Below are 13,335 nucleotides of genomic sequence, written 5' to 3' on the forward strand. Positions count from 1 at the left end.
TTGGGGTGAAGGGGGGAGGAGTTCCTCTGCTCATGGAGCACTGGATACAACCCTAGATAAATTAATAACAATACTAATAGTAATGTGGCAGGGAAGCAGAGGTTGCCTTGCAGCAGCAGCAGCAGATGTGTCAGCCTAGCAGGTTTTCAAGGAACTGAGAAATATGAGGGCCACTCTTAACAAACCTAGAGTATTAGGAAATCCCTTGACCAGCTCATGCATATCACAACCACCTAACTTACATAAAGGGAGTTGGTTCACAGGGTGGCTTCTGACACATGTCACAATTGTACAAAACGAGTAATTATGTGGTGGTTAGGTGATTCAATTCATGCTTGGTATGAAGAAGTCTCATGGACACACTGAAAAGCAAAGAGACTGGTGTTTTACAGAAATAACTTCTGATTCAGTTTTCAAAAAGGAATATTAGCTCTTACTTTGTTTAGTTTGCTGCTCAATCGTTTCCTTTTGGAACCCTTTCCTAATTTTCTAGGAATGCAGAACTTGTAGAATGCTAACAGTACTACTGGCCAGGAAAAGCGGAAACCCACGCCTACAGAACACAGATCATTAATCAGTTCATAAAACTGTTGTCAAGCACTGGACGTAATTCACAATCAGAACAAGTTCACGTAGAAGCCTTTCCATGTAACTTCTGGACTGGCCTTAATTCAACCATCTATTTAGGTCAGAATGATTACCTAGAAACTATACTCATTTTAAGCCAGATGTTTTAAGTTCTCTCATCCTGATTTATTATTTTAACCATTTTTGAATGCCCAATAATTTCCGTTCCATCTGTGAACATTTTAATGTACAGCCTTCCAAATTCCTGGAACTATGTTACTGAATAACCCCGGATATGCTAACTCAGAAGTCAGTGGGGCTTACTCTCTAGTAAATGTGCTTGGGATTGCAACCTTAATGTACACCACACCATGGATACAGACCCTCTCCCTTCATGTGTATCCCAGTTCCCAGGACCTAAGGTGTGCTGGGCGATACAGAGTTAGAGTGTACACCTGGCTGCAAAGAAACTTAAGGATCTCTTCAGGTGTAGGAGACACTAACTGCATTTTGTAGCCCAGATGATGATCTGGAAGGGGTCAGGCTGGACTAGCATAGAACCCCCCCAGTCTCTGTCTGACCTTTGCTAGTGCAACAACTCCCAACAGGGCGTTTCTATTCTCATTTCTTCCTTGACTTAGCTTCCATTTGTTTTAAGTTTCGTTTCTTCTGTCTAATCTTGAATAGAGCCACTTCAGCTCTGTGGTTGTGTTTGAACTGGTATGCTGCACCACACTTCCAGTATCTATACCACCAGATGCTGGTATCATACTGTTTGGATCCCAGTACAATGAAGTGACCATGGGGCAAATCCCCTCTTGTCAAAAGCCGAGCAATTACATCCCATATAGCAATGTGGTGAAAGCAAATATTTTCCTTTCCACAAGATAGCCAAAATTGGGATTGGTGGTGTCCTTTCAACATGGGGATGACCTGGGGTTTTTGGCGGCAGAGGGGGTGGGTGTGGGTAATGTTCTTTCATTCTGGCTCAGCCTTAGACTTGTACTAACAAAACAATTCACTAGTTAATAAAATATCCACATCTACCTCAAGGTTATGTTTAAGAGAAATCTACACCCATTGTTTTTACCAAGCTACCTCCATTTACGAATCAATGTCATTGTTTACTCTGCATTCATCAGAATAAATCTTTACTGCAAACATGAGGAAAAGGAAAGAGGGCAATTGCAGTCTTGGTCAAGCCCTCCTGTTGCAACATCATCAGTAGGAACTGTGTTTGACAACACCCTCTTTTATAAAAAGGCACAGACTACTTGAAAGGCACTTTGTCCTTTGGTGAAAGTTCATCCTATGGAAACACCACTTGACAATCAGTGTAATAAAAGAGGGCAGGAGCAGAACAGTCACTTATTGTGCATTAACAGTCATCACCTTGAGCAGAAGGAGCAAGTTAAGAGGTGTAGCAGAGCAGGAACTCTACAAAATATCAATAATAGTTATAGTTCACAATTTAGAATTGTGAAAAATGTGGAGCTGTCTGAAGCCAATTTTCACCAGTTCCTCCTGCTCCCCACTGCCAAACCCATTCCACATTCCTTTTGTGAGACTCCCATCTTTCAGGAAAGGCTTTTCAGAGAGTATAGTGAGAGGAGAGGGCAGAACTGGGCAGCTTTCTGATTGTGTACATCGAAGCACACAGCTTTATACACTTAAACCCCCTGTGGAAAAGGCTTTCAAAAAGTTTCCAAAATTAAAGTGAAGTGAACCTATAGAACATGCCATTTCCCCAAAGGCATGCAAAACACATCCAAAGGAGAAACTTCTGTTGTTTATACCATTTCTACTAATACACTTCACTGAACCATCACAATAAGAATATGCAAAGGCTCCCCAAAGTTGCTATGAATTCAGTCCACTGAGCCTATTCAGAGGAAACAGCCAAAAGCACATCTTCTGACATATAGGAAATCACTAACAGGAAAGAAGAAAACAGGATGCTAAGCTTTATCTGCTCATCTGTTTGAGACTGAATAGAATCCAGCACTTTTGTCTAGCAGTTTTGTGCCCTTTTTCCTGTTAAGAAAGGTTCATATTTCACAACATTGTTCTATTAATATTCAGAAGCCAAGCTTTAAGGCGGGAAGGTGGTGATGAAAATGGGGGAAAGAACCTGTAAATTGCAACCATTCATTAAAATGATCCATGAGGCAGGATTTTCATTTCTAACTCTGTAACCTCACTGCATGTTTCCTGTTTACAGAGTCGCAGATGGCTAGAAATGTAAGATTCCCATGATAAAGGAAAGAGTTCATATCAACTGCATGCCCTCTTGGCTCTTTTTTATGGTATAAGGAAATCCGATGACTCTGTTGCAAGAGGGGTAGGAAGGTCCATTAAGGCAGCCTCCATAGCAGAAGAAGTCAAACCTGGTTCTCATCAAGTCTGTGCAACCTATTTTGAAGGGACTTAAAAGTTTTCAGACAATAAAAACTAAGCATCACATTTCTAAATCGAAAGCATTCTCAATATCTGTAATGAAGGAATAAATCACAAGATGAGTTCCAAATATGAGGCATATCCCCACACCAGCTCTTTAACCCAGAAGTCTACCACATTAAAGTAGGCACTCTCAACTAGAATCCTTGGAGAGACAGCAGAGATGCACAAGCTCTGTCATTTCTCCATCGCCCAGACTTTCAACGCTGGAGGGCAAATGTCTGCAGTAAGGAGGACTATAGTCTCTCTATCCACTTAATGCATTTTGCTTTAAAGAGTGGTGTGCCTGTTCATCTTTGAAGGTATAAGACAGAAGCCACAAGTCTGTGGTAAGCACGTTTCGCATTCAGATGCCCAGGCAGCAGGGCTGGATTCAACCCTGAGCCTGAGACCTCGGAGAATCAATGCCAGTCAGAGGAGCAAGTACTGGATCAGAGGAACTGATGGTATGGCAGGAACAAGGCAGTAGTTCTACTACATTGCTTAAGTGTACTTTGTATTTTTGCAAGGAAGGAAGATGGAGAAGGAACCCATATTACTGAACTCCACCTATTGTCATAGCTGTCAACTTTTCCCTTTTTTTAAGGGAAATTCCCTCATTCTGAATAGGATTCCTTGCAAGAAAAGGGAAAAGTTGACAGCTATGCCTATTGTGACCCCTAGTTCCCTTCAATAAGAAAAAGCTCTTCTCTTCCCCACACATCCCCTCACTAACCACAGTCCAGCAAAATCCAGTTTCCCCATAGGAAATTATGTGTCCTGCAGTGATTCTAAATAGAATATTTGCAACTCAACCTTTCGCCTAACCTCCCACCCACCATGTTTTTCTCATTATGGTTATTAGGGCACGGGAGCAACTCAGACTTTGTATGATTAGCCCATCTTAACTTAATCAGCTTGTGCTGCTACAGTTTGAAGCTGGTTAGCCTGTGTACTGGCTATGGAGTACCATATCTGGCAATCACACACCCAGCAAATGAAAAGGTCATATGCCACAACTCTCTAGGTCACCAGCAAGACATACATGCATATATGGGCATGGGTGTGGGTTTGCGTGCCTACACACATACACTAGCTGATGCTTACAGTGATAAAGCATTTCATTTACCATGATCTAGCTCTAGATTTCAGCCCCAGTTTATCCTGCCTTTTACAAGACAGATGATTATCTCTGATCCATATGAGAGCTCAGGACACTTAAATCTTGTGATTGCTAAATAGCCAGATGGGCTGTCTGTCTGTCTGTCTGTCTGTCTCTCTTACTCTCTCTCACACACACATACATCTCAAAGATTCTTTAGAACTTAGTAGAGTCTGAAGAAACAAAGCACCTGCAAAAAAGGGAGCAGTTCAGTGTCTAAATTCAGGCATTTATTTGCTCAGGGTCGTGCCTAGCAAAAGCAAACAGTTATTGTGAGAAATATAGAACTAACTGATTCCTAAAAGCTAAACAAGGTATTACAAGCTCCTGTGGGCCAACAAACTATAAATGTACATGAACTTTCCCCTCATTCAATGAACATTACCTGTATGTTACATCTTATAAATATAATGTCATGAGATGTTAAAAACAGAATTGAAGTTTTGCTTTTCAGTCTCTATCAATATTGCAAAACTGGTGAAGAATAATTGAAAATATTGTTCATATTCTCTTAAAAGCTAAAAATGTGTCTTACTGAAGAAGAGGTGCAAGAAGATGGGTTGGACTGGATGTATTCAGGCACTAGGTATAGTGAACCTCTTCACATATAGGAATATGAATTATTGAAAAAGTATGGATTATAGGCCCAGAACAGGGAATCACAATTAAGGTTCAGTTTGGAAGGCTTACATGCTCCAACATAGAGCTGGTTTGCATACAACACTAAACCAACCTGTCAAACAGCACAAATGCACAAGTCCCTAGAGGAGAGATTGCCACCATTTCACTCTCTCCCTGGTCCTGCTGCTTCTGTGAGCTAAGCCATGATTTGCTTCAGCATGGCTGTCTGAACCCAAGCTTGTGGTTTGTCTCCTCCAGACAAACCTTGAGCTGCAAACCCAAGAGTAGTTTGGAAGAAGACAAGCCATGAGCCTGGATTCAGATGACCAAAGCAAACCATGGCTTAGCTCACAGTAGAATGAGGACTAGGAAAGGAGCACAAGCGGTTGCAATTTGCTCTCCAAGAACCCACAATACACTAAACCATGGTTTGACCTAAAGTTACTGGTACATGTAAACCATTTCATTGTCCAGCTCATTGTCAAAACTTCTCATATCAGATTGTTGTAACTCAATTTTGGGGTATTCACATGCATTCAAACGCATGTAAAATTTAAAATAAAAAATACAGTTGCATAGAAATGCTATTAGGAAGTACAGTTGTTTTATGGCTTAAAACCAATGCAAATAGATAGAAAACAACATTTCTATACAGCACGGGCCAAAATGTTATTTTAAGCAACATACACTTACACACAATCTTTGTTTCCAAAAAGCCTCACCTTTAAATAGAAAGGGCAAGCAAAAAGAATGCATATCTGTGTTGGGAAATACCCCTACCTTGACTTGCTGCTTATAAAGCTTCTTTTTCCCCTGTGTTGTTTATTTAGTACTAATAGTATGCTCATTTACACACTGCCTAGGTGTTTGTCTAGAGGAAATCATACTATTATGAAATGGAAATATTTAAAAAACGTCTCTGCATACTGAATGGGATATTCTTTAAGTTTGGGCTACACTAGGCATTTCTACTAAACTTTTCATTTCTTTGGGCTTTTCTGAAAACCTTAGCCATTGCCATTCAAAGGCCAGTAAAAATAACAATATACAAAATATTTCCTCTCTCTGCCTCCACGCCTGCTTCTAATGGAGTTTTAAATTTAAAGTAAACCAATGCCAATCAAATCCTGACAGCCAACTGTGCAAATTCAAAATTTGGCAAGGAAAGCTGACATAATCCTGTGGAGAAAGTAAAACTTTGACAAATAAAGCAAACACAATTCATTAGAGGCAAAAGATAAAGACCATGTTCTTATTAAAATTACCACTTGTGTAAATGTTACTAAATGTGTGAAAATCAATGTGATAATCACTGTATTTTCACTTATTTAACTGTGGTCAGACTCAAGAGATCACAGCCAAACCATTTTCTGGCAGTTGTGAACACGAGTTGGGTTAATCTGATGCTGCTTCATCATTCTTGCCAATTTCTCCTTCCTTCCTTTCTTTGCTCAAACCATGGTTTGCCAATTTAGAGATCATGCTTTGAAGAAACTAGGAAAGGGATGAAGGAATCGGCATATAAGAAAGTAATGCAAGCCCATGATCCTTTAAGGCTACGATCACCAATGATGGCATGACCATGTTGTTTGAACTGGGTGGATGACTGACTTTACAAGGAAACAAGCTTAATGTTTTAAATAAACAGATCAACCAGGTTTTATTGTATACTTCATATCCTTGGGTTTATCTACTTGTTAATTGCTACCCAACACATACCCTTGGAATGGCAAAAGTTAAAAAAAAGGAAAACAGCACAAAGGGGAATAGAAAAATATAGCAAATAGCAAGTAACACAAATATTAATTTTTAAAAGTATTAATATCATCAGGTAGCTCTTCCCATGGAAAGCTGTAACAATTTTGCAGACAACATGAAAGAAATTATTCTGGACAGGCCTTGGGTATGCCAGTGCTCTAATCACACTATTAGTATCAACATTATTACTTTAGAATCCAATGGAATGACACAATTATTAGGGTAAAGGTAAACGTTAAACTGGCTGTAGCACCATCAATTAATTCTGCCTAATTCTTTGTGATGTAGGTTCTCTGCAGCAATAACCACACATAAGGGAAATTTAATAAACAATCAAATGCCTTCCAATACTTCACTGGTCAATTATTACTTTTTTGTAAAGTGTGAATAGATAGTACTTTCAGGCTTTATTCACATCTTGGAATCCTTCTAATTAGATTAAGGTTCAGGTTCGCCTGCTGGCACAACATGCCTGGAACCCAAATTAAGAAGTGAGCAATGTCCGAACTTGGAAATATTATTTTGTCCAACAGAAAAATGATGTTTCTTAATATTATATCATAATGAAATAATCACACAAAATAATTAGTAATTAGGGCTCCATTTCACAGCTTGCTTACTCTTTAGGCCTATTATATTAGCAAATAATTAAAGCTAAACAGAAGGGCTACATTCAGACATTACGTGAAATCATACTTTAGCACGACATGAATGAGCCTAGGGGATTCTTGAGCTTACCCACACCCCCATCTCCTTTCGTTTCAACTTCTATTTTACCACAACTTGTCATGTCATCTGAGCCAACAAACTGTTATTATTGTTAACTATGGTCTGCTTTAAACAAGCAAGCTTGAAATCATAGTTAACAATAATAACAGTTTGCCAATTCAGGGGGGGAAATACAACCCGTGGTTAAGCAAAGATGGAAACAAAAGCTTCCAAAGTCCACAATTTTTTCATCTAGGCTAGAGCAGCACACTGTCACATAAGGGGAAAGAATCTTCTTTCAGCTGTATTTGTATTTGTTCATGGGAATGTGGAATTCAATGAATAATGCATCTATTCTTAGGTGAACATTCCAAATTATCAAAAGCAGTTAAACAGTATGCCTGCAAACTTCCCAATCAGGCAATAACTGGGGCTTTACATAAAATTTAGTTCAAGACATAAATGAATGTTCACTGCCACTTTACCACAATTTCTTTGTAAATTTAACAAAACAAACTAACCTTGGTTATTTTGCTTTATGGTTCTCCTCTTTTCTTCCACCGTTTCCTGAATCAGCAACATTGAGACATGTTAGTATGTTGAGCACATTGACATGACTCTGTTGCTTCACCAAATCTTCTGAAAGATAAAAATATTTGAACATAGATTTAGAATAAAATTAGAAATACTTTCCAATACCTGCAGATGTTTGGGTACATTTCCAAAGACCTAACTCATACACTAGTAAACCAGACAACTTGGGTGTGCCTTTCCTAAGTCTTCCCTATAGAATAAAAGGTAATCATGCTGGACAGTTCTTCTAATGACCATTAATTCCCCCAAGGATAGCATTTTTGCCTTTTATCCTAGAGGCAATCAATTCTAGAGACACTCAGTTCTTGATACACATCTGGATGTCCCAGTTTAGGTGGTATGAAGATGGACAATTTTGGATTCTGCCCTTCTACAACAAAAACTCTTGTGGTGTTTTCATGATATAAAGTGGCTCAGTATTAAAGATGTAAAACCAGTGGTTGATTCTTTGATAACAAGTTGTTTGCATGCAATTTCCTAAAGGGAATTGTATCCCCAGGAACGAAACACAGAGCCAGTGAAGCTTCTATGTGACTGAAAGTAAGGGCCTAAATTAAATGTTCTTAATTCAGTACTAGTAGTCAAAGCAAGACAATAATACAGAAGAATGTTCTTTATTTCACTCATGCCCCTTCTTATCCACCAAGGACAGAGGTCACTTCCAGACAATCTGTTTATTGAGCATTCATCCTGATTGGTTTGCAGGGAAATCAGACAATGTTGGCTATTTAATGAGCATTCATTCCCATTTGTTTGGGTGGGGGGTTGCATTAAAGCAAATGTTATCTCACTCTTTCCAGAACATTTCCCCATCATTTTCCTAATGAGAAAAAGTCTTGATCTTCTGTGGAAGAAGATTTATTGTGCAAGAGCTTCCAATCAACTATAATTGTGCAACATGGATTTGCCAGTATGTAAATGAATCCCACCCCAAAATAGTGACAGTCTGAAAGTGCAACTTGGACTACTTCACTACATGCAACAATATGCTGCTTACTTCCTTCAATGTGCTTGAGCTGGATAGTCCAGGAATGGCAACATTTACCAAGTCTTTATAAAGAGAGGGAAAGGCCTTAAGTCCTTTTCAGGATACTCCCATATGCAGTAGCAGGATATACAGAAAGAAAACTCAAATTCAGTTTAAGCCTCCACATTGTGCTGGACATACATGACCTGCTCACACTTTACATGGACAGTGTGCCCATAACTCAGTTCTCAAAACTATCATCATTGCTCTTTCCTAGAAGGCAACCAGCTCCCTCTGGTCTTCTTCTCCATCACCTTGTTTGTAATAACTAAACTGAAGACATCACCACTTTGCTTCACTATCTAAATAAAGCAGCTTGAATGATAAATCTTTAAACAGCTAAATGGCGTTTTTCATTCCTACCAACCAAGTCACTTTCCAGTAGGAAAAACATGCAATATTTCTGGATGCATTTAATATGAAACTGAAATTAACAAGCCTGCTTTTCTGCTTCTTCTTCCCAGAATTTAGTACCTTGTTGTACTAGATATTTATTTTTTACAACAGTTCTAGAGTGAAAGAAGAGTAGGTCTATTTTAAAATGAAAAGTTTCTTTCAAATTCCTGGAGGAAGTGAAGCACAAACTATTATGAGGACATTTAAGAATTTGCTTTTGGAGGTTACTTAATAGAGATAATTATCACAGAACATTTGTGTTAAAAGGCATCACATGGTAACAGCAGAGGCACCTGACCACTGCCTGTCTGCCATCAAAGAGAACTCTGGGGATGTAGAAGACTACTATGGTACAAAAAAATCATGGATTAAATAAATGTGCTCTTTCTTTCAATTTAAAGTTGCCTAGGGGAAGAAAGCATGTATTCCAACATCACTTAGATGTTGAACATCACTTGGCTATCTAGACATCAAAATAAAAGCTTCCCAGAAGCTGTTATTATTTTTCAGGATCAAAGATTAAGCTAGCTCTGAGATAGCCCAAGATCATGGGTATCACAAGGTATTTGCTCACAGAATTATTAACGCCTTGCATCAAAGTGAAGACTTCCTTATTCAATAAGACAGTACAAGGGGTGACTTGTGAACCCATGTTGGGTGGAAACAAAAGAATACTGTCTTGCAAGCATGCAGCACACGCACCCTCTCTATACAAACACACCCCTATGGATGGAAGGGGTGGGGTTGGCTGTGGTAGGGCAGAGCTCAGTAGACTCCTAGATTTGTGGAGTTGGAAGGGACTCCGAGGGTCTTCTAGTCCAGTGTTTCCCAACCTTTTTTGGGCAAAGGCACACTTGTTTCATGAAAAAAATCTCGAGGCACACCACCATGCCAGATGGGGAAAGGTCACTTTTTACTTATGTAAAAAAAAATAAAAAAATAGTAACAGCATAGAAGGTAATGGTTAGGCTAGCATCCCTCTTCCAAATATGCTAGGTTTTTATTTGCAGGGACTGTTCTACATGGGAAAGCATTCAGCACTGTCATTCTCCCATCTGCCATCTGAATTGGTACTATTCTGGGTCAACTTACTCTGCTGCATGTGTAGATGAAAATGGCACCAAGTGTGGGGGAGGGGGCAGAACAGGTTTCAGATACAGGATATTAAGCATACACGTACTTCAGATTGAACTGGTTGCTTGCTTTGCAAGTTTTCATTTCCCAAATGACTGCCTTGGCAAGCGCAATACCTACCAGGCTCAACGCCGGTCTCGCACTGCCGCTTCCCGCGCTCTCAAGGACCCGGGAGGAGGAAGGCGTGAAGGGAATCCCGAAGGCGCGAAAACCTCGCGCATGCGCAGGCCTTCCACCTGCGACAGCCCAGTAGGCCGGCCGAAGCAAGCGGCGATGGGATGTGGGAGGGAGCTCGCTCGCCGCCCCGCGTGTGCCTATGTGGGGCACGTTACAGCCCCGTGACGTCAGCGCCACGCAGGCAGCCGCGCAGGCAGACGGCGAGAGCCCCGCACTGGGCGGCCTCTCCTCGCCGCCGCCGCCCCGCCTCTCGCCGCCCGACTCACCTGCCTCCCTCCCACGGCACACCAGGCAACGTCTCGCGGCACACTAGTGTGCCGCGGAACACCGGTTGGGAAACACTGTTCTAGTCCAACCTCCTGCAATGCATAAATATGCAGGTGGTCCTCTGGGGATCAAACCTGCGACCTTGGTTACAGCATGGAGCTGATAATGACAACTGAGCTAACTGGTCCTTCCTGTAAATAGGCATATGGGCACTCATACCATTCAATACTCAACTGAAAAATACAATTTTCACATAAATATCATAAACACTGCATCACTGCTTTTCTGTTTCTCACATGGAATAGCTGTGCTTCATAGGAAACTTTTTCAGATGGGGGACAGGTTGGGGCCAGCTCCTTAAAAAGCATCCTAAAGCTCTTCAGGTCTTGGACTGGGGCCAGGTAATACAGCCTTGCTGTCTATATAGAGTAGGAACAGCTTCTGTTCTTAGTGAGCCACAAACTCTCAATCCTAGCTCATTCCTTGTTGAGTGCTTGAGGTTCTACAAGTATTTTGCCAGTCAAAGTTTTTACTTGGTGCTGAACCAATCAAAGATTCTATCTATTAAGCATTTGTGAGGAAGGTTCTTGAAATATACTAAGCTCAAAAGGGTAACACAATGGAGAATCAAATCTAATTTTCAATGTGAACAATTAATTTCCGTGCTTTGGACCCAGTATCTATTCCAGAAGGATTCAAAAACAAATTACCCACAATTTCATTAAGAAGTAGAACTCCTGTCTCAATAATACAAGGCAAAACAGAATTAGCATATATCAACACCAAACTGGAAATCGCACCCAAAAGGAAGCATGAGCAATAAGATTTGAAAGAGATTATTTGTTCCCAGCTATTATAACAAGACTGTTTGCATTTGTGTCGGACACTTCCTCAAAAGCAAAACAACCTTGTTTCATAGTGGAAGCTGATCAAATACCCAAGATTCCAACCATTACAACATTGTACAAAACAGGACATTACAACATTGGAATTCTTGTCTTCAAATGCAACCAGAAAAGAAACTGATTTCAATTAAAATTGCTGGAGAGCTATAAATGAAGAATGTGTAAAATTTATTAGCAGAAATCCAATTAACAGACCTGGAACAACACCAATAATAAGTTATGGTTAGAATGTCTAAGGGAAACACACAATGAAGTAACATTTATTAAGCATAAGTAATAGTTACATCTGCTTAAAGCTACGTTTATGCTGCCAAAGCAATAGAGTTCAATGAAAATACATATACCATGCATAAGTTCATTGCAGTGCCTGATTTTCCATGACAAGATGCTGACCACTCCTGGTGCAAACAGCAACTCCGTGGTAACAGAGTGATTGGTTAAGGAAAGAGACACAACAAATAGCAGCCTAAAAAACCAAAATTGGTCAGGGAGAACAACTGTCCAACCTGTTACACATAAGGGATGCTTCATGTTGTATCTTAGTTACACAAAGCTATCTTTGTGTGGGGAAAGGATCATAAAATCATTTCCTATCAAAGTTGTAATATATTGCATGCAGTAGCAATGTGATGCCATTATTCCACACCTGAGCCTTAACTCCCTTGAAGGACACGCAAAGGTGATGTCTCACTGATTCATATGTTCCCAATATTTCAAACAGAACTTGATGACTCCAGGTCAAAAGAGACTACCCAGGCAAGAACCAAGAGGCAGCTGCTTTAAAAAGTTTGCTACATGATTGATGTACCTGCACAGGGAGGCAGTAATTTACTGCCCTCAACTATGCAATACGCAAAACATTATCCAAATCCTTCTGCTGCAGTCACTTGGAATGCTACAGAAAGGAGATCACACTGGGATGACTACTAAATTTTGGTCATGTTCAGACATAATGCTAAACCATTGTTTAGTGTGGAAAGAACAAGCTGCAACAATGGCTGGGGTCCTCTATTCTCCCCTTTCTGTAGATGTAGTTGCAAAGAGGCATTCAGAAGCTTCTCCTTCCAATTTCTGTTAGCTAGTTTTGCATGTTGTCTGAACAGAAACCAAAACTGATTAACATTAACAAGCCAGATTACTGTTTAACCAAGCCATTTACATAACCCATCGTTCGAAGTTGGATTCTTTCAAACAAGCTACGGATAAGATTTACCAGGGTTCGAAGTTTTTCAGCACCATGAAAAGTTTCAATTAATGTCAGCTACAAGCTAAAGTTTCTGAACTTCTCCTTTTGTGGGAGGGGGAATTTGTGAGTCCAAAGCTTGCCTAGGCTTATTCTTGCAACACTAAACTATGATTTAGCATGCAGACTGGCTACAAGAAATCAGCAGCAGCACAAGTAGTCACCACAGTTTAACACATGCTATGCAGCCACTATTATGTAAAGTAAGTTCAGCTAAGTTCCAGGTCTAATCAGTGCCAGACAAGGCCAGGTCATGAATGAACAACACCAGCATATTCCCTTGATATCCATGGAAGAATAAAAAGTGGAATATAACTGAACAATAAAATTTTACGTAGCA

The 13,335-nt window shown here is 40.1% G+C and overlaps 1 protein-coding gene across 3 annotated transcripts in view; it reads right to left on the reverse strand.

The window, feature by feature from the left end:
• Positions 1–13,335, reverse strand: part of TIAM2 (TIAM Rac1 associated GEF 2) — a gene marked incomplete at its 3' end in the record, with an annotated part of 132,374 nt that overhangs the window by 102,236 nt on the left and 16,803 nt on the right. For all 3 annotated transcript variants that reach the window (XM_082215182.1, XM_082215179.1, XM_082215180.1), the window contains exon 2: positions 7,774–7,891. The remainder of the gene's footprint in view (positions 1–7,773; positions 7,892–13,335) is intronic.

This window comes from Podarcis vaucheri (genome assembly GCF_965113315.1).
Source record: "Podarcis vaucheri genome assembly, chromosome: 3".
NCBI lineage: Eukaryota > Metazoa > Chordata > Lepidosauria > Squamata > Lacertidae > Podarcis > Podarcis vaucheri.